Here is a 25,477-nt window from a genome sequence, read left to right as displayed (position 1 = left end):
AGAGAAAAGATATCTCACCTCTCCTTCTCAAGACCAATGTCTTCTTCCTTTTTCTAAGCCCATGACAGTTCAATTTGGAACAACGAAAAATGACATCTTATCTTATACTAAAATTCTCACAACTGACATGAAGGTATTACGAATATAACCCAATTTACTCAAATTTCAAATGAGAAGAAATCATATTCAGAAAAGCATCACTGTGCATGTTTTATTTCTACAACTAAACCAGAAGCACTACGAAAGCAGAGAGTAGGAGCATTTGAATCCCTCATTGCAATTGATACAATCTTTCTACAGTGATTAAAAGTGTTATACGAATGAATTAATGTTTTTGTCAATTTAACCAAAAATAAATCTGTTAATTTATTCAACAAATAATTGTCAAGGCCCTACAATATGCTTGCCAGTGTTCTCTAGTATGGGGATCCAAAAGTGAATAGAAAGACATGGTCTCTGCTCTCACAAAATTTACAGCACAGTAGAAATACAGACAAATAAAAAGACCCTTTATAATTTGGTATTAAGAAGAAACCCCAGAGAAGATATTAGATGGATAGATAGATAACACCTCATAGAAGGGGCAACTAATCCAGGTTTAGGGTCATGGTAGTGATCATGAAGAAATGATAGGTTTGATGAAGTCTGAAGAATGAATGAAAGTCAGCCAAAGAAGGGCAGAAGGTTGAGTTTCAAGTGAATGTAAAACTAGGAAGCTTGAGAAAATATGCTATGTTTGAGAAAGTGAGAGAAATTCAGTAGAGTATGACTGAAGATTGGAATATTTTATGAGTCAGGGGGAGATTTGGAGATAGAGGGAGTATGGTTTGAGGGAAACGGTGGTAAGAGCTGATGGTGGACATGTTAGCAGGGACCAAGTGGCCATGATCTAATAAAATAATCTTATGATGTTTGGATATTAGATTAATGGCAAATGGAGGCACTTAAGGACTGTAAGCAGGAAAGTAATGGAATCAGATTTGCATTTAGAATGATTAATCCATTGCAGCATGAAAAATGGATAGAAAAAATAAAAAATTGTGGTAATAAGTTAGCTTATTCTATCTCTTCCAATTTTAGTGCTTCCCACAATAATGGTGTCTCACTATGACGGGCATTTTAAAATATTCATGTCTTTCTCATCTAAAAACCAAACTTACCTACTCCCTTAATTGCACATCTCACCGCAATTACTAATCTCTCTCTCTCTCAACTTATATTATTATAGTCACATTTCTTGAAAGCCCATTCTCCAAATAACTCTTCCCGGCTCACTCCTCATTTTCCTCGGGTCTCTACTCAAATAATACTATTAAGTGAGGCTCTCTCATCCCTCTATAACAGTACCCCTTCCCCAGCTCTGACATTCCCTAACCCCCATCATCATCTGATACTTATGGGCAAGGCGCTATGCTAAATTCATGACAGCCATGCATGAGTGAAGAAAGTGACACTAACTTACCAAAGGTCATAAAATTAGTTAAATACAAGAGCCAGAATTCAAATTCAGGTAAGCTCATGGTTGGAATCAAAGCGTGTGGAAGAACAAATCTAACAGCTTCTATTTTTTTCTTTAAAGAGAAGACAAAGTTGTCTGCTAAGAATAAGAGAAAGATAATGAAATAGGAAATATGGGACCATAAAGAAATAACTCCATGAAAGTATTAAAGGACTACCAAGCACAATTAAGGACCTAGCTAAATCAGAAAACATGCAATTATGGTGACAATGACTTGTGAGACTTTTTATCAGGAGTACTCATGAAAAGGTAAATTAAGCATACAGTTAGATTAATGGCTCTCAACAAAAGAGGATGGGGTGGGCAATTTTGTTCCCTTGGGAAATTTGGCAATATCCGGAGATAATTTTGGTTGTCACAGCCTGTATCTAGTTGCTTTTGGCATCTAATGGATAGAGACCAGGGATGCTCCTACAATGTATAAGACAGCCTCCCACGACAAAGAATTATCTGGTCCAAAGTGTGACCAGTGCTGAGACTGAGAAACCCTGAATGAGAATGATCCAGTTGGAAGATTTCCTAGGCACGTCAATGAAGAGATATGAGACAAGGGAGCTGAAAGCACTGATCAGAGTTAAGTTGATAGACCATGAAGGTAGGTAGATAAGAAAAAATTTAGTATGTGAGGGGCCTGAGAAGGAAAGGCAAAGTAGCCTCTAAATGTGAAATGCCTGCATGGCAACATGTCACCAATGAGAAGACATTCTTGTTAGGTGAGTGCCAAGGAGACAAATATCTAGACTGGAGAAGGCAATAATGGATAATAAGGCCAGAAGTTTTAGAGCTAATCTCTGAAGTGCTTCTATGCCAGGCTTTATCCTATATGCCAAGAAAACTTACTGATATTTTTTAAAAAGGGAATAGCAAAGATGAAAGTAATGGTTCAGGAAGCTGGATCTGGAGGGGCGAGCATTTGAGATGAATTAGGGCAAGGGAACAGGAGACAAAGAGATCACTTAGGAGATTACTATAGTTATCAGGAATAATGTAACAAAGGCTCTGACAGTTTTCAATCCTGAATAAGAAAAGAGGGGAAACTATTACTTATTGTGTGAACCAAGCTGGATGCTATTATTTTTCACAATCATTATTCTGTTTGTGGACTGTATGAGTATCACTATGCAAGAAAAAGGAGGGTCCAGAGTATAGGTACAGATTGGCTGTGGACTGTTTAGAATAAACGGAAAAGGATAAGAAAAATAGAGGCTTCCTTTTCTTTCCTCTCCTTTCTCTTGGTTTCCTAAGAAGGTGATTATGAATATAAATACTGCCCAAGCCTATCTGTACCATAAAAAGTGCCTTCTTTACTGTGTCTGAAAATCTGCTTTGAAGTACAAAATTTAAATTTATGCCTTTATATTGCTCTATTTCACACTGTCACCACAGAATCTTTCATGGTTGTTCCCATATCAGCTTAGAGCTACAGTCCTCCTCAGGGGAAAAAGCAGGTTTGGGCTCCAGGCTTTTTCCAGACAAATAAGGAAACTTTCAGAGAGCTTTCTAAGCAGTTGAATCAGAAAGCTGCCACAACACTTCTATGAGAGTCCCAAGAGGAAGTTTTTTTGCCAACTTCAGAAACAGCTATTTGCCACCACAAAAGAGAATTCATCCTTAAAAGAAAAAAAAAATCCAACCTAGCAGAAATTCCTTATCCTTATAGAGAGTATATTTTTAAACATATAGAGTAATTACTTTTTCTTTGAAAGGCAAGCTGAATCTCCAAATAAAATTTCCTCCTGATATGAACAAAGTCTGACAAAACTAACCACCAAAAAAGGAATTTTTCATCTACAATAAAGATTTAAAATATTTTAAAAAGCTAATTAGTAAATACAAATAATCATTAAAAATACAAGACAAAGAAAATAAATTATACTTTTACATACCAAGCTCAAAGTGGCAAGTCCAAAATGGGGATGGGGAGGTTGGATCAAAGCAGCTGAAATAATTCGAACAAATAACCCACCACAGTTTTGCCTAAATAACCCCAATATTAACTAAAGTCTTCACTTTGTTTTAGCTGTGAAGTTCTGACTAAAACATGAGTCTACCCAACAGTTGCATCTTCAAGGGAATTGTCAGATAAAAATGTTAGCTTTCTATTTAAGGGGGAGGAGGGAAGAAAGATGATTTAAAATTGTCTGGACTTCTTTCTTTCAATTTCTCTCACCTTTATTCTTTCCCTTGTCATAATTTCCATTCATAATTCAAGAAAATTCTCTGAGTATGGCGACCTGATGAAATTATGTATTTAAAGCAGAAAACTTTTAAATAATCACTATTAAAATCTGGATTGTAAGAACCCAGGCTATTTTAAGTAGACAGAAATAAAGCTTATAATTTCTGAAAGTATAGATTATTAAAATCATACATTTAACAGCACCTAAAGAAGGGAGCATAAATGTTCTTTCACACATAATTTATGGTTCAGATATTTACACTGACCACGCAAGTGACCACTATAAAAGGAAGCAACAAAGTCATATAAGAGTAGAAAAAGGCTGGTAAAATTAGAAGACTCCCAAACTACTTTAGGAATGTTTTCATTCTAATCCAGATCTCCAGACCACATTTCAGAAAAGAGAGTGTGTGTGAGAGAAACAAGAAATCAAGAAGTCTTTTCCTCCTGCAACTTGTAAGAAGCAGGGTATATAATTTTGGGTATCCCAACATTGAATTACTTTTCAAAATATGGAAAATTATTGATCCATAGTAAAGAATTATAAAGTACCATTATAAGTTTCTAAGTTCCAAAAGTGCTGAAAATATCTTAAATTTAAAATGTCATCCTATTAATTCCATATATCTTAAAAGAAGCAAACATATTTAAATTAATACCCTTTGATATTCTGTGAAGGAGTCAAAACAATGTGATACAAATAAATGAAACTAATTTAGTTTTAAGGTTTCTCTATTGTGGGTATGAAGGGCACAAGTCTACCGTTGGTAAAAGTTGTAAATTGTTATAACCTTTCTTAATGGCGATTTAGCAGTATATATAACAAAGTTTAAGATGTACATAGTCTTGAACTCAACAATTTCCCTCCTAGAAATCTTGTCCTATCAAAATACATGGACAAATGCACAAGAGTATACACACCATGTTTCCAGCAATCTTATTACCATATAATTACAGATGGAGAAAACCTGAAGAGAAACCAAGCGTATGCTGGTAAGTTTCATAAATTTATAAATGAAGAAACTTAAGCTCTTATTGGTCAGATCACTGGTGCAAAGACAAAAGCATACCATATAGATGACCTAAATAGAAAACTCCCAAAAGTACTTCACTTTATTCCTCAAAGTTAAGGTCAAGTGCTAACAACCTTGAAGAAGCTGTCCTTGATACCCGCCTTCCCTCTATGTGAGGTGCCCCTCCTATAAGCTTTCATAACAAAAGCCAAATATTTTGGTGTTTATAATACTGTGACTTAACTATTAACAAAGATAGGACCATATTTTACATCTGCTTCTCCAAGTGCCAAGCACATTTCCTATGCCTTAAAACCAAACAAACTTATTTCCTGGATCTGTTCACTGAAAAACTAAGCAGCAATGCGTATCCAAGCATCCAGATTATAGTCTCTAAATATCAAGGTTCTACAAGCAAATGGCTGCTTCCAGGTCTGAGTCAGGACATTTACAAGATGATTCTGGGATGTCTTGTACCAAAAAACAAGCAATCAAGGACTACTAAGGTCATGTCAAGAGGATATTGGAAGCAACTTGAAGTGCCTTTTACTAGGTAATTTGAGCATCAATAAGTAGGGTAATGGACTGCAACATTAAATATTCTTAAATCCCTGAACTTATACAAATATTAGAATTAATTCATCATTGGAGGATCCTAAGGAACCAGCTAGCTTCAAAATTGATAAATAAAAGGAAATAATTGAATATTCTTCCTTTCCTATTTAAACTTTACCTCAGGGTAATACATAGTTGACAAAGAAAATTTTCTCTATTTAAAAATATTTTAGTTATTAATATGAGGAAGAAATGATAAAAAAAATAGCATCATTTTGCAACCGTTAGTGAATTAATGGATCTAGGCAATGACCATCAATGGCTAACAGACATTATGTGCCTCTTAATGGAAATATACAACATAGCCTATAATGCAATTGTGCCAAAAAAAAAAAAAATCAAACCTGACTTTGATTAAGTTTCTAAATCTAGCTATTGATTTTTAAGAAATGCAGAGGTAGAGGAACATGTTAAATGACACCACAGGTATATAATCTCCAAAATCAAGACTGAGGGAAACTCTACAGAATAAGTAACCTAATTTCTTCCCAAAAAAGTATAAGGGGATGGGGGTGAGGAGGAGGAAGAAGAAACTTACAGATTAAAAGAATTTAAGAGACAGAACATGTACAGACCTTATTTTGATCTCAAACGAAGCAAACTATTTTTTTTTTCACAAGAGAAAAAATATATAAGATAATTGGGGAAATATGAAGGCCAGAGAGTTGATATTAAGAGATTATGATTTCATTTTGGTTCTTTTGGAAGGGAAGGATAAGGAAGGAAGGAAGGATAAGGAAGGAAGGAAGGAAGGAAGGAAGGAAGGAAGGAAGGAAGGAAGGAAGGAAGGAAGGCAGGCAGGCGCGCGTGCGCAGAGGCAGGCAGGCTGGCTCGCTTGCTCTATCTTCTAAAGCGATTCATTAACATTCACTGGTTAATTGATATGATTTGCTTCAAAATAATTTTAGGCAGGGTGGGCATCAATGAGAGTAACGATGAATTAGTGTTGGCCATGCATTCATAATTGTCGAAATGAGTTGTTGAGTACATGGGGATTCTTTACTATCCTCAACTTTTATGTATATCCAAATTTTCCATAATGAAAACTAAAAAAAAGAAAAATGCTGCAAGGCCTAAGATATAAGAGGTATACTGGTGAAGAGGGAAGAGATTGAGTGGGACAACCTGATTTTAGTAAATACCAGAATCGCTTATTAAAACATAGACTGCTAGACCCCTGCCTAGGTCTATCATAGGGCCTGAGAATTTCTAGTAAATTCCCACATGATGCTAATAATACTGTTGGTCCCAGGATCACACTTTGAGTACTCCTGTAATAATAGATAGTTGGGCTGGGAGGCAAAGCATGTATTTTTATAGAAACTAGTCTGACTTGAGATTCCTCTCTACTCTCACTCCAGAAAGCCACATTTCAAAATTTTAAAGATGGAGAAATCCTTGTCTGAAGTATATGACACTCAGTAGACAATCAATAAAAGCTGTTTTGACAGTCCTATAGAGGTAAAGGGGTAGCAAGAAAACGCAGGTAGGTAGAATGAAAATAGACTTGGTTTAATTTTATACCTGGCTCAATTACCCAAGAAACAGAGTAACAAAAAGGACCTTCTCTATGACGGGCTATCATGAAGGGAATGGAATTGGTCAAAATATTGTATCCAGTAGTAAATCTCTTCTGGTGTTGTCTGATAAGTCATCTCCCATGTAAGATACATTATAACGTCTCTCATCCTCTTGCACAGGTCTCTGGCTCACTTTTAGATACTATTGATTAAAGTTGGCTACCCCCTGATCTTAGTGCTAAAAATGACCCTTACTTATGAAGTCATGGGACAGTCCCTTAAATTCAAAAGACAGGAAGCTCTATCAGCTTCACCTCATCTTTTTTCATAAGTTCATTATTTTCTTCTGAGGTGTGATAGCCTGAATTTTTGTTCTCAATCATCTGTGCCTCCTTCCATGTAAGAAGGATATATAGCCCCACCTAATGCCATGTGACTTGCAGGGTCTATCTGTAGTTAGGTTTTATTTCCCTGCCTGAATGTTAGGTTTGCCATAAGACTTGCCTAAGCCAATGAAATATGAGCAGAAATGTAACACATGTCAGTTCTGAGCAAAGGCTTTAAATGCATGTTGCGTAAGTTTTACTGCTTTTTCCTTCAGTTTTAAGAATAGACTGTCCCAAATAGGGGTTGTTCCTTTAGCCTGAATCCTGGAATGAGAAGACAGGTGGAGCAGAGCCCAACCAACTGTAATTAATATGTAACTTAAGAAACAAACTTTTATTGTTATAAACTACTGAGATTTTGAAGTGATTTGTTAGTGCAGCAAGCCTAACAAAAGCTAACTAATAGATGGGGCTAAATGAGATACATAGAATTTAAAAATACTCTACAAAAAATTTTTCTAAAAGCTGCACATAAGAACTTTTCCTTTACAAGAAAATTTTTATTTTAGTTTATAAAAAAAATTATCTCCCAAGATAATTTTAGTTAATATAAAAAATCTCAAGAGAAATGAAAACATATCTCCATGTAAAAATGTGTACATATGTGTTCACAGCATTATTCATAATGGCCAAAAGTGGAAACAATTCAAATGTCTATCAACTAACAAATGGATTAAATAAAATGTCATATATTCATACAACAGAATTTTATTCAGCAATAAAAATGAATGAAGTACTGATACATGCTGTAAGTGGTTGAAATGTGAAAACATTTTGCTAAGTGAAAGAAGCCAGGTACAGATGACCACATATTGTATGATTCCATTTATATGAATGGGAAGTAACTGCTAAAACATATGGAATTTCTTTTGGGGATGATTAGGGTGTTTTAAAACTGAGAATGATGGCTACACAGCTCTATGAAGATGCTAAAAACTATAGAATAGTATGCTTTAATCGTATGCTTTGACATTTATCAAAGATTTTTGTATTACTTTAATTGGGTAAATTACATGATATGTAAATTATACCTTAATAAAGCTGTTATTTTTAAGTCTTTAAATAGATGGTTTTAAAAAGTTAAATTACTATAAATGAAGTCAATTTTCTGCTCTAAGTTGTACAAGCTTTCTTTGCAAACTCAGAGAATACCACTGGAGTAACAACCTTACTAAAAAGCCCTAAGTACCTAGAAAAGGGTAGTAAGCAAGTAACATACATTAGAAAAAGCTCAGAGGAAAAATAATTTTTTTAACTGATTCTAAATGTAACCTTCAGATGATATGGATTTAAAAACCAAAGCCTTCAGAAAACAAAGAAAAAATAATACAAAAATCTTTGATAAATGTCAAAACAACAAGAGTATAGTAAAGTTGTTTTTCACCTTAGAGAGATATCAGTCAATAAATATTTACTAAGTAACACAGGCCTTATGAGTGCTTCACAAATCCCTGAATTTGGAAATAAAATGATGGCACTTACTTTGGCCTATAAAATGCAGCAAAGTAACCTTAGAAGAGTTATGCATCTGTTGAGAGAAAAAGCAGAAAAGTCACCATCTTTACTAGGAGAGTGACTCATTCATACTCACGAGGCTCCCTAGCATGTGAAATTCTAATCTGTGCCTAAAGAAAATTCTAAAAATTACCAGCTCCTGGACTTTCAAGGTCTCAAACAGCTGAAATAAATAAGAATGACATATCTGCATACAAAATATCAAAACAGGAAGAATGGCAGATACACAGAAAAATTACACTTTCTTCTTTTTCTCAACAAGTATACAGACTAGTCCAGGAAACTAGACAATCATGGTATAAACTAGACAATGATGGTATAAAGTTGTCACTGAGTTTGGCAATAATTAAAAAAATAGTAACCATTGTGTGCCAGGCTCTATACCAAGCACAGTACAAACACTAGTAATTTAACTGACAAACCCATAAGAGAGGGTCTATCACCCCTAGATTGCAAACTACCTTCCCAAAGATCACAGTCAGAAAGTGGTGAGGGCAGAACTCAAACTGTGTCACTCACTTTAAAATTCTTATTCTCTGTCATTAAAGTATATTGCTTAATGACCTTTAAAAATGCATTGTCAATGTTAGGATTAGAAGGCACATTGTGAGAAGAGAGAAATAGGTAGGGAAGAGTGATATGGTGTGAAATGGTGATATGGTCTCTATTATACTGGCAGTTATTCCTCATGTAAGTAAATAAAATGACTCTGAAAATATAGCAAGTCACTATTCTAATAAAAACAGAGAGAAAGGAGAGAGCAGTAGGTTTGAAGATGAGGCCATCCATGTGGTCTGTGATGGTTCATCAACAAGCTATATGGTCCCAATAGTGACCATTCCTCTGCCTTTAATTTCTCACGCACAAGAAGCAGAGGGCTTCAGATAAGCTTCAAATATTTGAAAAAAATTCTCTTATCTGATTAGTATTAAAATTAGTTTTATTTTAACCATTAGTGAAAGAAATCTTCTACTTCCAAATCTGTGCATGCAAAATATGCACCATTTTTTAGCCTTTCTAAACAACATAAATTTTACTTAACTTTACCTTTCCTTAATTAGCCACGGTCATCACCATAAACAACAGGGCAATGTCCTGGAGCGTTACAGAAGTAAAAGTGTGGGACTGTCCGACTCAACAAATTGTTACACTTGTTTGGGCTTTTAGGATGTTTTAATTTTCACATCATCCTTGGCTATAAATTCTAAATTAATATAAACAAGCTTCAATTCTATTCTTGATTAATTAATAATGCCTTATAACAATAGCTATTCCTACATGAAAAAAACAAGTGAGACACAGACTCTTATTAAACATATCAAAAAAAATCCCTGATTAATTTAGGACTAGATGACTTCAAATCATTTGTTAGAGATCTTAAGAAACTAGAAATTTATCTTATATTGACATTAATTCAAACTTTGATTGTTTTAACTATCAGTTCAATAATCCAGAGATTTCAATTCCATTAATACATTAGAATAATATGCTTTCTTATTGTTCATATTATTTTAAAGAATTAAGTACAGATAACTTTGAGCAATAAATAACAACAAAAAAAAAAGAACTGGAATAGGAACTGCCAAACTATTATGAGATAACTGAATAAAACAGATAAAAGGAGAGACATAGTATCATTGAAGTTCTTTAAAAGTCTTAAGCTACTATATAAAAAGTTCTTTAATCTACTAAAAAGTAGGCAATAGATTTTCTAAACCTGTGTAAAATTTATAGGCAAGACTGATTAAAGACCAATGTACTAACGTAGATTAAGGTTTTCATATTGACTGAAAAAGATTTATATTTAGAATAGTCACTACAACAAAGACATCATGGAAAAACAATTCAGAAAATACCGAAGGGTATCCTTTCAGCCATCGCTGGAAAGCAGGCTATACACACAAATAAAAAGAAAAAAGTTGAAAAAACCAATTCAAAACAAATTCAGAGTAGAATCTTACTACCTCAAGCCCCTCACTAATATATAAATTCAAACTTCTGAACTATATTTTATGTAAGTATTTAAAATGCAAATTTATAGACACGAGTTTGAAGGGGACATGTAAAATACTTTAGAGAATAAACTATTATTAAATAGACTCATTTGTTTTAGGTGAAGCCCTGTACTTTAAAATGCTTTACATGACATTTGTAAATCATTTTTACCTGTTAAATGCTATTATCCCAATGAATTATACTTATTTTTTAGTAGTCTACTCTGTATCTATACCAGGGGTCCCCTGTTAGGAACTGGACCACATGGCAGGAGGTGAGCAAAACCTCATCTGTATTTGCAGTCACTCCCTAGCACTAGCATCACCGCCTCAGCTCCATCTGAGATCATCAGGCATTAGATTCTTATAGGAGCCCTGGTCCCTGGTGCCAAAAAGTTTGGGGACCGCTGATCCAGACTTCTTAAACATATTCCTATTTAGTAGATTAGCCTTTAATTAGTCATATTTTAAGGTTTAAGTACAGGTAAACATAACTAACCCACTTACAGCTCAGGAATTTAATTGTGATATTTAGAACTGTCCATAATAAATGAATATTTAACTATCAACGGTGGCTTAATAGAGAACCACCAAACCTAGTTAATGGATTTTTTAAATAAATAATACTTTCCCCTTCTCAATAGCACTTTAGAATTCTAACACATATGAACTATTACATCTCTATGAGACAAATTTCAAAAATCCCATTTTATAGATGAAGACAGAAAGACTCAAAAACTGAGTAACATGTCCAAGATTCTCAATCAATAAGAGGTAGGGTCACAACTTGAACCCAGATCTGGATTCTTGAACCTGCTGGACACTGTAGCTTAATCGGGACACAAGAATGCCCATATTATCAGCTCACTTATTGGATGCTATGGATAGAGTTTATAATATTTTGATTTAAAAAAAAGCCAATGACTAGCAAGAAAATATACTTTATTCATTTACGTACATTCATTTTTATATTATTCCAATTATGAAATGTATTGCGATAAAATGGAATGCATGAAAAATACTTAAGGTCAAAATCATTTTTTACTAAATTTGCCAATTTGCAAATTTTATCCCTTCTAATCTCCTTACTTTACCGTAAGATGACCTCTAAAACATCACCAGCCGCTCATCATGGCACCTCAGTAATCCACTCACTACTTAAGTTGCAGCCTGTTTCTTCTCACTCTGTGCTCAGTAAATGGAGAACAGCTGGGTTTTTTTGCTGTTGTTTATTTTTTGTATAGGCTGGAGCCTTTAAAAACCTGCCAGCTCTTCAATTCTCCCTTCAGCCATAACTGCCATTATAACAAATTCTTTGCTCAATTCCACCTTTTGAGGGGTTAAAGGAGAGGGAATCAATTTGGGGGGGATAAAAAGATCAAACTTTGAATCCAAAATCTACAATAAAATTCCAGGAATATGAGCTGCATAGCTCTAAAAATAGAATAATGGCTAATAATTATTGAGGTCGTACTACGAATCAGGCAATATGCCAGAGCTTAAAGGCATCGTCTCACATGATCCTCAAAATAACTTCCTAAAGTACCTATTGTTATTATATTCATTTTGTAGATGGGAAAACTGAGTCTTAGAGCTAAGCAACTTATGCATAATAACAGCTCTAAAGAGACAATGAAAGATTTGACATCAAGGGGCCTCAGAAGTAAAATTAGGGATGCAATGGCAAACTCCAAAGCTCTCAACCTGAAAGTCACAGGTCATTTTTAATATTTGAATGAAAAATCTAAATGAAACAACCATTTAATTGCAAAATGCCATACAAGCTAGCTAAAATTGCAGGGGTTTTTGGTTTTTTTTTTAACCTGTAGTTGAACCTATGTCAATTCAGTATGGATAGCATATGCTGCTCTAATTACAGGACTTGGTTAAAAATAGGGAGGCAAATTCTTAATAATCAAAGGTTTTGAGAAAAAATATTTTTGTAATATGGGATTCACAGTAGAAAAACAATTTAAGACCTCTTTTGTATAAAAGTTTGGGGAAACAATGGACTAAACGACCTCAATGATTTGTGATGGATCTAACATCTGCCAAAAAAACACTTCTACCCAGAAATATGTCTGCTCCACCCTCAAACCAGTCCCTTCCTCCTTCCAAATCTCACACTCATATTCCACCAGCTGCTTTTTATTATCACTGGCAGGAAACTCTGAGATTAGCTCTCACTAAAAAGAATAAAGACAGATGAAGTTAACTCAACGTTTATTCTTTGCTGTGAATCCTAGACAATTCTCTCATTTACCTGGTTTCTTTCCATTTTTTTTTTTTTTTTTTATTCTCCTGGCTATTTTCTGACTGGCTTATCCTATGTCCAACTGCCTACTTCTGCTTCTTCAACTACTGAACACCTCCTGGCAGTTGTCCTGGCAGTTGCTTAGTGTATGGTCACCAAGTCTCCATTCTAGCTCCCCTCCCTTGGATCTGAATCATTCTGATGGTTTAAGAAGTATCTAACTCTACCAGTGTCCACTGTTTTCCCTACTCGACTTCCTTGCTAGTTCTACTGTAGCTTCTACAATCCACACTCTACCATGATGCTCTAAAATGATCATCCTATTATGGCTGATTTTGGTTTGGGTGTGTTCCATAAAATATTATGCACAGCCGGTGGACAAGGTGTAATATCACCTTGTGTAATGTATAAAGTCATTACCCACTTCTGTACTTTTGTGGCTAGAATTGACCACTCAAAATCCTAGAGGATGCTATATAGCTAACCTCATAACCTCCCCATACCCAGCTTCCTGAAATAAACTATTTGTGATTCATTGCCTTGGAATCTTTATGTTATTTTTATTAAATGATATCAAATCATTGAAAACTCAACTCTTTCTCATTCCTTATTTTACTTCCTTTGGACACATTTTCTCACTCTTCAAGTTATCACTAGCCCTCTGAGTTTTAAATCCTGACTAGTTTAAATAGTCTCATAGTACTTAGTGTAGTGCCAAATATTCATTAAGACTTAATGGAGTTTAAAATATTTCAATAAAGTATTTATTGTAAGTATTTGGAATATAACAGTAAATATAGGGCAGAGAACGTTCTTGCTCTAATAAACTTTCTAAGTGGAGGAAGATACAACAGCAGTGCTGAGTACTACTGCAGAGAACTAGAATAGAATGATCCAAGAGTGAGAAGATGACTAGGTTAGATTGAGTGATAAATGTAGGCACCCTGGAATCTGAATGGCATTGAGGAGCCAATTCAGAGAAAATAGTTGCTCATTCTGCAGCAGGAAACAGTAAATGCAAAGACCCTAAGATATAAAGTCGGATGACATGTTTATAGAAACAGCAAAAAGGCCAGTATGGCTGAAGCTTAGTGGGCTAGGAAAAGAGTGATATTACAGGAAGATGGAAAGGCAGGCAGGGGCCAGCTCACACAGGATTTTAATCCAAGTGCAAGGAAAGCCATTGGAGGGGGTTTTGAGCAGCAAACAAGTCCTATAATTTGTGTACGAAAAAGGCGACTCTGGTTGCTATGCAAACAACAGAGTGTAACAGGTCAATAGAAGTAGGGAAATCTTTTAGAAGACCTGCAGTAGTCTAGCTGAAAGAGGTGGTAGATAGGTACAGAAAGATTCAGGAAGTTAGGAAGTAAAACTGACAGGACTTGATGATATATCAGATATAATAGGTGAGAAAAAAAAAGAAATCAAGGGTAACTTCTTTGTTTTTGACTTGAGAAACTAGGTGGAGAATTATATACTTTAGTGAGAAGGGGAAGACTACGGAAGATGATGGGTTCGAAGAAGGGAAAAATCAAGATAAGAATTTTAGAGTTGGAAGAAATCTTATGGATCATTTACTTCAACCACTTTACTCTAGAGAAGTAAACAGTGACTCAAACTGGTAAAGCAACTTGCTCAAAATGTCAAAGTACCAATACATTCTGAAAGAGCCACTGCCTCAGTTTACCAAGGGTTCTTAATCTTTTTGCGCCATGGACCCCTTTAGTAATCTGATGAAACTTGGACTCAAAATAATGTTTTAGTTAAAAAAAAGGTTTTGAGTGTGGAGGTTCCTCAAAAAATTAAGACTAGAAGTACCATATGATCCAGCAATCCCACCTCTGGATATTTACCTGAAAGTTCTGAAAACATTTATTTGTAAAGGTTATGTACCCCTATGGTCACTGCAGCATTATTTTCAGTAGCAAAGAGATGGAAACAACCTAAGAGTACACTGACAGATGACTGAATAAAGAAGACATGGTACATATGTACAATTTTTTACTCATCCATTAAAAAAGGTGAAAAATTGCCATTTGTGGCAACATGGATGAATCTTGAAAGTATTGTGCTAAGTGAAGTCAGACAGAAAAGGACAAAAACCATATGATTTCACTCATGTGGAATATAAAACAAAAAGTCACAAACAAAACAAACAAAAACAAACTCATAGATACAGAAAACAAAATGACGGTTACGGGGGAGGGAAGTAGGTAATATGATTTTTTACACATTACATACCTTAGATAAACCTTCACATATGCAGCTGGAGCAACAAAATTTTCAAACATCTAAAAATATCTTTAAACGGAATGAAAAATATAGTTTATATACATATAATGGACTATTACATAGCTATAGCAATCAATGAACTACAGATACAAGTGACAACAGGATAAAGCTCAAAAACATAGCATAAAGTAAAGAAGGTAAGGTGGTATGAAGAAAGAAAACAGAATGTCTAGGAAGAGGTTTGAAAGAAGAATCAAGAACTTCTTCACATAATTTTTAGCAAGAGATACATGTTCCTTCTTTGAACCAGGAATAAAAGAATATTTTTTAAAGAAGGGTGATCAATTATATAAAAGAATTTCAAGGTGTGGAGAACAGAAATTCAAAGATTTATAGGGACAGACAACTATTCTGGTCAAGTCCTGCCTGAGTTGGAGCCAGATGAGACTGGAGCTCGAGTAGAGCAGAAGTTCACCAACTTTAGTCTGAAATAATGGCTCTTAATTATTTAACCATATAGTTAATTATATTATCTAATTATGGTGAGCTTGCTAAAAAAAGATTCCTGGGCCCTACTCAGAGATTCTGATTTTGATGGTATGGAGAAGGAACTGAAAATCTATTCTCTTGAGAAGTATTACAAAGGTGATTTGAATACAGGTTGCAAAATCAATTTTGAGATATATGGTATGGAGTCACTTTTTAAGAATGTAACAGAAAGAATGAAAACAAAACTTTTAAACCTATACCTGATGGGCCCTCACACACAGACTGAACCAAAGGCCTGGGATCAATTCTTAGAAGTGGGACTTAGAACTAAAAGCCTGGCATCTATAAAAATATAAAAAGATGTACAATTTCTGTTCTGAAAACTTCAACTGGGATTTGAGAGTACCACACATCTTCACTAACACTAAACAATAACATTATTTAATACCTGCTAATTTGGCAGTAAGAAAAAGTTTTTTTTTATTTAGATTTCCTTAATAACCAGTGAAACTGAAAATATTTTCTTAGTGTGACATGAAAAAATTTATTGACTTGTGAATGTCCATGGCCCTTCCTCCTCCACTTATTAGTTTTCTCTTCCTAATAAAGAATAAGTTGGTGAATGTAATAAAAGAAACAAGTAATATTGGTGGGGGATTGAGGGGGGCAGCCTTGTTAACTGGGATTTGAGGGAAAAGTTTTAATTTGACTTGTGAGAAGTTCCAGGGCATGAAGAGAAAAGAAGAAGAGAAAAGACTCTGAAAAAATTATTAATCTAGTTATGAATTAAATTCCCTTTAATGCTCTTTGAGGACAACAGAATTCCTTTTAATAACTTTTGGTGTTGAACTATGCTTCTTGAACAAGACCCACTTCTGAACTTGGACCATGCATTATCTCTATATTAGTTAGGAATACAGTACATCCTGGCCATTTGTACAGCTTTTGTAAATTGCCTTTGTGTATTTTTTTCTACTGAGATTTATTTTTTTCATCAATAAACTTCATTTTTTAGAGCAGTTTTAGGTTCACAGAAAAACTGAGTGGAAAGATCAGAGAATTCCCATGTACCTTCTGTCCCCACAAACATAAGACCTTCCCCACTATTAACATCCCCCACCAGCGGTACATTTGTTACAATTGACAAACCTACATTGACATATGATTATCCAAAGATTAGAGGTCACTCTTGGTGTTGTACATTCTCTATGTTTGAACGAATGTACAATGACGTGTTTATACCACCATAGCAACTTACAGAATAGTTTCACTGTCCTAAATATCCTGTGTTCTGCCTATTCATCCCCTCCTTCACCCCTAAACCATGACATCCACAAATCTTTCTACTGTCTACATAGTTTTGCCTCTGGATTCATACAGTACATAGCCTTTCCAGATTGGCTTCTTTCACTTAGTAATATGCATTCGAATTTCCTCCATGTCTTTTTATGGCCTGATAGCTCATTTCTTTCTCACCCTGGGTATACTACAGTTTTTTCATCCATTTACCTACTAAAGGACATCTTGTTTGTTTCCAAGTTTGTGAAACCACAAATAAAGCTGCAGGAACCATCTGTGTGCAGGTTTTTGTGTAGATATGTTTTCAACACCTTTGGGTAAATACCAAGGACTGTGACTAGTGGATCTACTGGATTGTATGGCAAGAGTAAATTTAGCTTTGTAAGAAACTGCCAAACTTACTTTTAAAGTGGCTGTACCATTCTGCATTCCCATGAGCAATGAATAAAAAAGCTCCTGTTGTTCCACATGCTTGCTAGAATTTAGTGGTTAATGTTTTGGATTCTGGCCATTCATATAAGTGTGTAGTATCTTGTTTTAATTTGCAATTCCCTAATGATATGTGATGTTGAACATCTTTTCACAGGTTTACTTGCTATCTGTATATCTTCTTTGGTGAGGTGTCTGTTCATGACTTTTGCCCATTTTTCAATCAGGTTTTTATTTCTTATTGTTGAGTTCTTTGTATATTTTAGACAACAATCCTTTATCATATGTTTTTTGTAAATATTTTCTCCCAGTCTGTGGCATATCTTTTCGTTCTCTTGACAGTATCTTTCATAGAGCAGAAGCTTTTAATTTTAATAAAGTCCAGCTTATCAATTATTTATTTCATGAATAATGCCTTTGGTGTTGTACCTAAAAGTCATCACCATACCCAAGGTCACCTAGGTTGTCTCCTATGTTACCTTCTGGAAGTTTTAGAGTGCTGCATTTTACATTTAGGTCTATGATACATTTTTAGTTAATTTTGTGAAGGATATAAGTTCCATGTCTAGATTCATTTAATTGCATGTGGACGTCCAGCTGTTACCAGCACAATTTGTTGACAAGACTATCTTTGCTCAAATGTGTTATCTTCGCTCCTTTGTGTTAAAAGTCAGTTGACTGTACTTCCTGGATCTATTTCTGGGTTCTCTATTCCACTGAGCTACTTGTCTGTTCTTTCATCAATACCACACTGTCTTGACTTACATAGCTTTATATTAAGTCTTGGAGTCATGTAGTGTCAGTTCTCTTCCTCAATATTAAGTTGGCTATTTTGGGTCTTTTACCTCAGCGTATAAACTTTAGAATCAGTGTCAATATCCACAAAATTACTTGCTCGGATTTTGCTTAGTCTTACATTGAATTGGGAAGAACTGGCCTCTTTACAATAGTGAATCTTCCTAATTGTGAACATGAAATAAGTCTCCATTTTTTAGCTCATTGATTTCATTCATCAGAATTTTGTTTTCCTCATATATATCTTTGTTAGGTTTATACCTAATTCATTTTTGGGGGACACTAAAGTAAGTGGTATTGTGCTCTCAATTTCAAATTCTACTTGTTCATTGATTATATATAGGGAAGCACTTAACTTTTGTATATTAACTTTGTCCTGCAATGTGCTATAATCACTTATAATCCAGGAATCTGTAGACATGTGCCCTCATATCTGATATTAGTAATTTGTATCTTCTCTCTTTTCTTAGCCAGGCTAGAGACACTGATTTTATTGATCTTTTCAAAGACCCATCTTTTGAGTTTATTGATTTTTCACTACTGATTTCCTATTTTCAATTTAATTGATTTCTGCTCTATTATTTTCTTCTTCTTACTTCGGATTTAATTTGTTCTTTTTCTAGTTTCCTCAGATGGAATCTTAAATGACTGATTTTTAGATCTTTTTTATTTTCGAATATATTAATTGAATAGTATAAACTTCTAAGCAGTGCTTTCACTGCATCCCACAAATGTTGATAAGTTGTACTTTCATTTTCATTTAGTTCAAAATATTTTTCAATTTCTCTTGAGATTTCTTTTTTGACCTATGTGTTTTTTAGAAGTATGCTCTTTAACCTCCAAGTATTTGAGGATTTCCCAACTCTCTTCCTGTTATTTCTAGTTTAAGCCCACTGTGATCTGACAGCAGATATTAAGTGACTATCAATCTTTTAAATTTGTTAAGGTGTGTTTTATGACCCAGAATGAGGTCTACCTTTGTGAATGGTCCATATGAGTTTGATAAGGATATGTAATCTGTGATCTACAGATGTCAATTATATACTTTATTTAAAATAAAGGTATAATCGATATGTTTGTTATAAAAGAAAATGGAATCACAAAATGCTCAAAACCACAAAAGGCAGAAAAAAATGTGTAAGGCAAAAATAGGAACAAAAAAACAAGAGCAACAAATAGAAAACAGTAACATATATGGTAGGTATTAATCCAGCTATATCAATAATCACCTCAATGGTCTAAAATATATAAATTAAAAGATAGATTACCAGGGAGGATAAAAAAACAAGACTCCGCTGTATATTGTCTATAAGAAACTCACTTTAAAAACACATATAGATTAACCATAAAAGGATAGAGAAAGATTATACCTTTATTTTAAATCATATTTTAATGGTTGCCCTAGAGTTTGTAATACACATTTACAAGGAATCTATACTTCTAAATAACACTATGCTGCTTCACAGGTAGTGCAAGTACTTTATGAAAACAAAATATTCCTAATTCCTCCCTCCAATCCTTTGTATTATTGTTTTCATTCATTTCAGTTATACATAAGCATACACATACACACATACAATCGAATATACTGCTATCATTCTGAACAAACTATAACCTGTTAGATCAATTAAGAATAACAGAAGTTTTTATTTTACCTTTTTATATCTTCTCCAGTGCTCTTCCTTTATGTAGATCAGTTTCTAATGTGTATCATTTCTCTTCTCTCTGAAGTACTTAACACTGCAAAGCAGGTCTACTAGCAATAAATTCTCTCAATTTTTATTTGTCTGAGAAAGTCACTATTTCTCCTTCACTTCTGAAGAATAACTTCACAGGGTACAGACTTCTAGGTTGGTGGAGTTTTCTCTCCATACTTTTAACCCTAATCTCCTCCTGCGTGCACAGTTGAGAAAAAGTCTAATGTAATCCTCACCCTTGCTCCTCTACAGGTAAGGTGTTTTTTTTCCCCTTGGTTTCTTACAAGATTTTTTTCCATTCAATGATTTTCTGAAGTTTGAATACATTATGTCTAGGTTTTTCTGACATTTATCCTGAGTGGTGTTCTCTAAGCTTCCTGGATCTATGGTTTGGTGTCTGATATTAATTTGGGAAAATTCTCAGTCATTGCTGACTCAAACTGCTTCTCCTTTCTTCTCCTTCTGGTATTCACATTACAGACACACTATGTCTTCTGTAGTTGTCCTAGTTTTTGGATATTGTTATTTTTTTCTACTTTTTTCTTCTTTGCTTTTGTTTTTGGAATATTCCATTGTCATATTCTTAAGCTCAGAGATTCTTTCCTCAGCCATTTCCAGTCCAGTAATGGGTCTATCAAAAGTATTCTTCATTTCTGTTACAGTATTTCTGATCTTCAATTTTAATTCTTTCTTAGAATTTACGCCTCTGCTTACATTATCCATTTATTTTTGTATATTGCCTACTTCTTCCATTACAATCTTAAACATATTAATAAAGTGTTCAATTCCTGGTTTGACAATTCCAACATTCATTCTATACCTAACTCCGGTTCTGATGACTGCTAAGTCTCTTCAAGCTTCATTTTTTTGCCTTTTAGTGTGCCTTGTAATTTTTTGTTAAAAGGAACTGTGGCAAACAGGTCTTTAGTAATGTAGTGGTATGGGAGGAGAGGCATTCAATACTCTTATAATTAGGCCTCAGTCTTTCAGTGAGCCTATACCTCTGGGCTATGAACTTCACCAATGCTTCTCTGTTCCCACCTCCCCACTCCCCTTAGATGGAACAGGATAACTAGAGGGGGGCTAGAATTATGTATTTCCCTTCCCCTACACGTATAGAAAGAGTAGCTCAGATTGGGTTTTTACCTTCCCTAAGGTGAGAGCTAGCTGGTGTTGGGTATTTCCCTTCCCTGACTTATGTTAGGCTCTGATCCAAGTTTCTCCTATCTATGGCCATGCCACCCTGATCAGCCCGATCCCATCTGATCTTAGAAGCTAAGCAGGGTTGGGCCTGTTTAGTACTTGGATGGGAGACCACCTAGGAAGACCAGGTGCTTGCTATAGGCGTAAAAATTAAAAAATAAGAAAAAAAAAAAAGTTTCTCCTGAGGGCCCGCCTTGTTAAGAAAAGAAGAATGCTTTTCAAAATAGTTCCTTTTCCCCGCCCCCCAATAGAAGCCTGAGGGGATTTTTCTCTGATATCAACTGTGGAGACCTGGTGGAGCTCCTGGACATAAAATTCACAAAAGTGTGGGAACCCCGCTACTGGATTCTCTTGCAGTTTTTAACATACAGAGTTGTCTACACTGAGCCTCCAGATTCATCAATTACAGTTTAGGTTTTCTTACCCTGGCACTAGTTCCTGCAGAGGTTTCTGTTCTCGTAAATTGTGATTCTCTGTATGTCTGTCTGTCTATTTAGGGGGCAGCAGTTTTCTATGTGACCTTACTTTACTGAAGGATCTAAGAAGAGCTGTGGATTAATTAGTTTGTTCAGCTTTTTATATGTTGTTAGGACAAAGTGCCAACTTCTATGCTCCTTATGGAAATAGGATTCTGAGTTTTGAGATATATTTTTAATTAATGGCTTTTATGAATACTTTGTATATTAAGACTATTAATCTTTTCTCTGATTTTACAAATATTTTTTCCCAGTTTGTCATTTGTCCTGAAATCTTTTTTATATTGTTTTTGGATTTATAGGAATTTTAAATTCTTATGTAATCAAGTCTATGAAATTTGCCCTTTTAGTTTCTGATTTTATGGCATACTTTGAAAGGCCTTTCCACTATCGAAATTATATTATGTTCATCTATGTTTTCTTTTGATACTTTTACAGTACCTTTAGTTTCCACATTTACATTTCTTATCCACCAAGAATTATTTTTTCTTCAGTTTTTATTAGAACAGCTGGCTGTCACAAAATCATTTACTATGTAAATCCACCATGTTCCAAAGAATGTAAAATTTCACCCTTATCTGAGACTAAATACCTATATATTGAATCTGTTTCTAGACATTACTTGGTAAAACAAACAACAACAATAAAAAATAAACCTGGTAACAGATAACCTCTGAAGGAAACTGGACAGTGAAGATAGGCAATATAAGACAATAAACTATTGCTTTTCTACCCTTCTGAATTTCATTCCATGTGCTTTGAATTACCACCCAAGTACATCAATAAACTTTTTTTAAATTCTGCTTACTAGACATGATGGAACTATTTCAGCTTTCTGCAAATTATACCCTAACCTCTATGCACCTGCACAATATCTGAAATCCTAGACCTATCTTGATTTTAAAAAAGGGAACTATGATTTAATCTATTCTATTTTAAATGAGTAGTACAAGTACTTCAAATATGTCTTGAACTAGATGATTCTCATGGCTAAATGCAAAACCATTTTTTTTTTTACCCTGAAGGGTAAAAGTTCTTCTGTTTAGATCTTAACTATTTTAAGTAAACCTACTACCCTCAAATGTATAAGAACCTCAGATATGGTGGATTCCTTACTATATGTGTGTGCTCTGTAGATCCATCCATAACAGATGTATTTTGCTTTCTTCATTGACTGTTAGCTAGTATCTTTTTCTATTAATAGCTATAGTCAAATAATTCAGAATCTACACTTTCTATGCTATTTCGATCTGATTATATATTTTCAATATTTTTTTTATAATTTTATTTCAATGTCAGATGCCAAATTTGACCGCTGTTGTAACCATAATACCATAAAGCTGACTGACCAAAACATAAGAAATATTCTTCTGACAAGCAGATGGAAAATGAATAGGTTTCATCTTTTAAGTTGTTCTTTAAGATCCTCTCTCTAACACTATTTTCCGAACAACCATTAAAGGTGGATTCATTTAGTAATTTTAGTCTTTCCCCCAAATAAAAATATTTTCAAGCACTTAAAAATACGCCTCCAATAAAATGGGATGGTGACCTAGTATTTAGTCTCATTAGCGTACTCATTAATAATTACATAGATTAGATACTATCTCTGTGCCCTGTAATTCTGTTCTCACTACCTGCTCTCCTAGGTACTCTCCCACTCTCTTTTTTTCCTAATAAGTGAACTCCTTTAACATGTAGTAGATGCACATTCTCCATACTCCCTAGGAACATCTAAGTGAAGATGTAGAAGAGAAAATGATTCAATAGAATCTAATTATCCTTAGGTTTTAAAACCCCTTAAATTTGATCATCACAACAGTATTATCCTCATTTAACAGGAAACAGAGTGACTTGCCAAACATCACATTACTTTTAGTTGAAATAAGTTCCCTGACAGAATGTCCTTTGCCCTAAGTATGCTGCCTTCCACCATGATTAAAGTTGATACCCAATGAAAAGTGTCTTTGCAGAACACAACGAAGGAAGCACTCCATAGCACAACAAATGAATACTAATGGTAGATGTAAAAATAATATTAATGTTTAGTATTTAAAGAAATAATTATCTATCTTCTATACAAGAAATGATCTCATATGTCAAATGACCACACCTTAAAAGCTTCTAGGCAGCAGACAATATATTTCCTTTTCTCTCATTTTCTCTAAAGCCTTGCCTTACACCATGAAGCACTTATCTAACGGCCAACAACTAGATCTCAACTCTCCAAGGCATAGCTCAATACACAAAGATTAGAAACACCCACTACTAAAATCTGGGGACTTCCCATGAGAGATTCCTCCTCAGCTGGTTACTCTTAGTTTAGGCCAACAATACTCAACCATATCAGATGTCCCCTTCCATAAAAAAAATATTTTCCAACTTCAGCTTTGTTCACTCTGAAATGAAATTAATAACAATCTTCCTACAGACAACATCAGATGAATCCATATACCTAAATATAAATGGAAAAGGGAAATGAAAATAATTTATAAGACATGTATTTCAATATGTTAATCTTGAAACAAAATTGAACTGTACTGTAATTGGTAGCTGAACACAACAGCTACAAATGCAGTTGTTTGTGATACAATTTTCCAAAATTGTCAACAACTCTTGGTCAAGTTGTGAAGAAAACAAATCTTCTGTTTAGAATCAACAGTTGCATGCGGAAAATTTAGTCTGTTAAAACCATGAATTTATATGTAAAATGGAGGTTCTAGGTTCAGATAATGATAAATATTACATAAATGTCAGGCAGGGTATTCCTAAACCATGCAGGACATGGTGACATTCTTTGCTCAGGATAGCCCACACACTGTAAAAAAAAGTATAACATCCCTGGCCCCCATCCATCAAACGCTAATGGTTAGCCTCAATCATTCCAACAATTAAAAAAAAAAAAAAAAAAGCCTCCTAACTTTCCTGTAAGAGGGCACACCCACCTGGACCTACTGCCTTAGACCCAATTCAACTATCAGAGTTTAATGTAAAGAACTCTTAGGAAGCATGGATTAGAGTTCCAGTTCCGTCACCTACAAGCTATGTGAGCATTCTAAATAAACCTCAGTTTTCAATGTATCAAAAGAGACTAAACACTACTTAGGCTTTCTGGGTTGTACAGGTTGACTCAAGTATATGAGTGTAGCAGCTCAGGGTAGGTGGTTTCTAACACATGGCATATTGAGATGTGAAGGAGGGGGCTGTTCCAGATTGGGAGCAGCAAAAAGTAGGATGAATGTGGAGGAGGCTGAAGATATAAAATAAGCATATAAAATGAAATTTAACACACAGCAGCATAGGGACATTTCAGAAAGCAGCCAGCAGTCCTATATACCTCAGCAACTCCTAAAGGCACGAATATATTAAAATGCAGCGAAATAATTAATACAGAATGACAATCCTCAAGAAAGCAAGATAGACTTACATCTTTAAGAGACTTCCACTGTACATGGCTGAAGTTTTGTAAAGTTTTGATACTTAAGAGAGTGACTAATATTATTCAAACTTTTATTGGGCAATTATTCTATTCTAGAAACTGGGAAAACACAAAGATAACTAATATACCATACTTGTCCGCAAACATTTTACCACCCAGTAGATTAGACATCAGTAAAACATAACCATAATATAAAGCAGAATGACACAGGCATTAATTAGTAATTCAAGTAATAAATTAGGGAATCTTAAAGAGAATTATGAATAGTTCTGAGGAAAATCAAGGACATCTTCATGGCATAAGATACTGAAAAACAAAGATTTTGACAGAGAATGGGGTGTAAATCATTGAAGAAAAATGAAGGACAGGCATAGGCAATAAGCATGAAAATACAGCTTGGTTCAGAGAAGAGAGGTAGGGAAA

The 25,477-nt window shown here is 34.5% G+C and overlaps 1 protein-coding gene and 1 pseudogene across 1 annotated transcript in view; one reads left to right on the top strand and one right to left on the bottom strand.

Annotated features, from left to right (window-relative positions):
• The window catches only part of JMJD1C (jumonji domain containing 1C), a 302,235-nt gene that overhangs the window by 274,824 nt on the left and 1,934 nt on the right, over positions 1–25,477 (bottom strand). The window lies entirely within an intron of this gene.
• Positions 21,162–21,279, top strand: LOC112482755 (annotated as a pseudogene).

This window comes from Pteropus alecto, unplaced genomic scaffold (assembly GCF_000325575.1).
Source record: "Pteropus alecto unplaced genomic scaffold, ASM32557v1 scaffold155, whole genome shotgun sequence".
Lineage (NCBI taxonomy): Eukaryota > Metazoa > Chordata > Mammalia > Chiroptera > Pteropodidae > Pteropus > Pteropus alecto.
This window is presented reverse-complemented; position numbering and strand designations above follow the sequence as displayed.